General features: G+C 36.8%; 1 pseudogene; it reads right to left on the reverse strand.

Annotated features, from left to right (window-relative positions):
* LOC102757832 overlaps positions 1-3,658 on the reverse strand; it is a 7,809-nt pseudogene extending 4,151 nt beyond the window's left edge.
* Positions 3,659-4,213: the final 555 nt, after the last annotated feature.

A 4,213-nucleotide genomic window follows, 5' to 3' on the forward strand; every position in this document is an offset into this window, starting at 1 on the left:
GCTGCAGGCCTGGGCAAGGGGCCAATCCTGCGATTGGAGGGTGATGGGGGTCAATGCCTGAGGGCTCCCAGCATGTGAGAGGGGGCAGGCTGGGCTGAAGGACACCCCCCCCGCCCCACACACACACACACACACACACACACACACACACACCCAGTGCACGAATTTCGTGCACCGGGCCCCTAGTTCATATATAAATGTAAAGGAAAGGAAGCACAGAAACACCAAAATCTTAATACTAACTTGCTCTGTGTAATGGAAATTATAGATCACTTTTTTCTTTGTATTTTTCTCTATTTCAAATTATCTATAATGAGTATTATTTTTATAATCAGAAAAAAATTTAAATAGATAAAAATGGCATGCTCTTAGGTCTACTGTTTTATAACTTGATAAGTACACAATAACCATTAGGGATCCAACTAATGTTTTCTGCACTTTATAATTCTATAGTAAATAACGTCACGTTGGATGTATTGAGGATGTGCCATCCCTGTGATAATGGTATTTATTCATAGTTATAAATCAGAATAGTTACTGACAATCTTACATATATCTCAAACCATGCAGGAATATATTCACATCTTGTGTGGCAATGCATTCTTAAGGTCACTGACCTCTGTGTAAAACAATAACTCTTTGTTGTTGTTTTACTCTTTTGAATGTTGTATTTATCCATGCTATTCTAAGATGCTATGATGCTCACATTTATTAAACTTTCAGCCTATTTATTAAACCTTGAATTATCTATCTCCTAGACTTTTCCTTAAAGATGGAATTCTAATGTATCGGGGAATGCTATATTTCAGCCTACCTTTGTTGATTTTAGTTAATTCAAGAATCATTTATTTATTCACCTCGTACTTATTAAATGCCTGCTCTGTGCTACATACTTTCTCAGAAGACCAGTTGATCCTTCTAGACATTTCCCCATGGATAATTTTCTAGATATTCATTGACCATAAATACTCTGTATTCCAGGAACAGAGGAAAAGCATTTTAGAGAGCTATAGAAAGATTTCTTTCCTTTTGGCTTCCTGAAAATATTACTAACTTTTAAATCTCAGACTATTTGGTACTGATCCTTTTAGGAACAATATTTTTAAATGAACATTTGAAATCTATAGAAGTATAATTTGAGTAATTTTTTCTTTTCTTTTTTTTAAAAAATATATTTTATTGATTTTTTACAGAGAGGAAGGGAGAGAGCTAGAGAGTTAGAAACATCGATGAGAGAGAAACATCGACCAGCTTCCTCCTGCACACCTCCCACTGGGGATGTGCCCGCAACCCAGGTACATGCCCTTAACCGGAATCGAACCTGGGACCTTTCAGTCCACAGGCCGACGCTCTATCCACTGAGCCAAACCAGTTTCGGCTTGAGTAATTTTTTCATAGAATGCCTTATACTTACCAGCTTGAAGTAATATTGCATAGTATTATTCCCTTCAGTTTTCCTAATTGATTATAATTAATCAGACAGTTATGTTTTACATTGATATTTAATTTCTCTAAAAACCAAAAGAGAAACTAGAAATGTTTCTAAAATTACTTCAGGAGTTTAAAACAATGTTTTGAAATTATATTCCTTCCTCATATAATTTAATACATAGAGAATGTCCAACCCATAAATTTTAAACACCATTTCATTATAGAGCAGGGGTCCTCAAACTACGGCCTGCAGGCCACATGCAAATACAAATATTGTATTTGTTCCCATTTTGTTTTTTTAGTTCAAAATAAGATATGTGCAGTGTGCATAGGAATTTGTTCATAGTTTTTTTTAAAAAACTAAAGTCCAGCCCTCCAACCGTCTGAGGGACAGGGAACTGGCCCCCTGTTTAAAAAGTTTGAGGACCCCTGGTGTAGACCTTCACTTCTCTGAAGGCAGAGGATCTTAAAGACATTTCCATCTCAACAGAAACAAAACCCTACCTTCTTGATAGTTTTGGAGATTATTTCTATCAACAGGTCATTGATGATATTTATGCCATTGGTAAGGAATGGTTCAAATATTTTAAATAATTCTAAGGAGATTTGTTTGGCATTGACATCAGAGGATAGCCTGAGAGACCTAATCATCTACACATTACAAATGTATTACACTGGACTAATTCAATTCATCCTTTGAGACCTAAAGAACAAAGCAAATGCCCATTTCTAAGCAATTGTTAAGAGCCGTGTTTTCATTTTAATTTATTTGAGTTAATACCATTTATTCTTCTCAACAACCTGAATATAAAGTCTTAAGTGGGCAGAAAAAATTCCCACTAAATTGGTCAGCAAAGACTTTGTAGAGAAAGTGGGCACTGAGCTAGGTTTGTTGTCTTAGAGGAGAGGTGTGATGTGAGCAGAGGTAGTAAAGTAGCACCTTTCCCACCTCTTTTTATTTTTTAAATCCCCACCCGAGGATATGTTTTTATTTTTATTTTTAGAGAGTAAAGGAGAGAGAGGGGGGATGGGAGAGAGAGAGAAAGAGAGAGAGAGAGAGAAAGATAGAGAGAGAGAAATATAAATCAGTTGCCTCCCAAATGCACCCTGACCGGGTATCAAACCTGCAACCTAGGTATGTGCCCTGACCAGAATCGATCCCACAACATTTTGGTGTACAGGGGCAATACTCCAACCCACTGAGGCATCCAGCAAAAGCTCCCACCTCTTTTATATAATTCCTAGAAACTTCCTTTGAAATTATATTTATAATGCCTTTAATAGATACCTTAGATACATTTACATAGTTCTTACTTTTTAAAAGACTTCTTTTTTTCTCAAGATACTTTCTATAATTTATAGTGTTATGAATTCATATTGCCCAGCAATCTCAACTTTCAATTTGTTTGGTTATTATCTTGATTTTTCTAACTCTACATCATTTGAGTTCACTTTATCTCATTATGTGGTACACTCACCATGTATCACCCCTAAGTCCAGCCCTTCTCTTCATGGTTCTCTGAATAAGTCACTTTTCTTTCTTCATTTGGTGTCTGTTACCCAATCTGTATTACCTTCACCATGCCCCTCTGTTTATCAAATCCTACCCCTTCTTTAATGCTCTCACCAAGATCTATCCAACTTCCCTAGAACAAACCCATCTGTCTTCTTCCCACCTCACAAGCTCTTATTATCCATGTAACACCTCTCAAGTATCAATATTTCCCTTGTACGGTCCTCTGGCATTTCATGGATGTCTTATTCTCTTCAATTTGATTACAACCTCATTAATATCAGAGATGCACTCTGAGGATATAGCAAAGAACAAAGCAGGAAAAAAAATCCCTTCCCTCAGAATTAAATTCCAATATGATTATTTCAGGTGAGGAACACATTTCTATGATAATGCAGGACCACATCTGTGCTGACATGGTACCATGGGGATACTATTCCCTATAATGAGAGCTTGTTAAGAATTGTTGGGGGAAAGGGTCTACCAAAGGAACTGTGGAAGAATGATGAATTTTGCTCCTAGCTCGCCTCTTATCCATGAAACAATGTGGGGTCAGTGAAAATGTATGGACTCAGAAGAAAAAATCAGGTAGCTCACTTCTTGTTATTCAAAGTTACTTACAAATTTATAAAGACTTTTATGTTTTCTTAACATTAAAAAACTCCTTATGTTCAGTGCTGCAAAACAGCTGCCATTTAATATACCACTATTCATATTCATTCAATAAATACTTTATCGTGCCTACTGTTGTTGGAGGAGGTCATCTAGAATGACATCACCCTCAGTTGATCCATGAGTGAACAGACTGATGAATTTCAGAGGGAAGATGTGGGTGGGGAAGAGGAGAGATTAACTCAGGAACTTGTATGCATATATGTATAGCCCATGGACACAGATAATAGTGTGGTGAAGGCTTGGGAGAGGGGTGGGGAGGAGGGGGTAAATGGGAAAGAAAAACAACAGCAAAACAAAGGGGACATCTGTAATATTTTCTTTTTTAAAAAAATAAATCTTTATTGTTAAAAGTATTTTTCCCCATTGACCCCCTCCAGTCCACTCCCACACCCACCCCAGGCCTTCAGCACCCTAACGTTTGTGTCCATGGGTTATGCATATATGCATCCAAGGTCTTTGGTTGATTTGTAATACTTTTAACAATAAAGATAAATTTAAAAATAAAGAAAGACAGAGTGGAGGTAGTGAAAATTTCTTAAGGCAGAAATAAGCATTGCTTGTTTGAGGAACCCATAAAAGGCAGGGAAAAATAGT

This window comes from Myotis davidii, unplaced genomic scaffold (genome assembly GCF_000327345.1).
Source record: "Myotis davidii unplaced genomic scaffold, ASM32734v1 scaffold1144, whole genome shotgun sequence".
Taxonomy (NCBI): Eukaryota; Metazoa; Chordata; class Mammalia; order Chiroptera; family Vespertilionidae; genus Myotis; species Myotis davidii.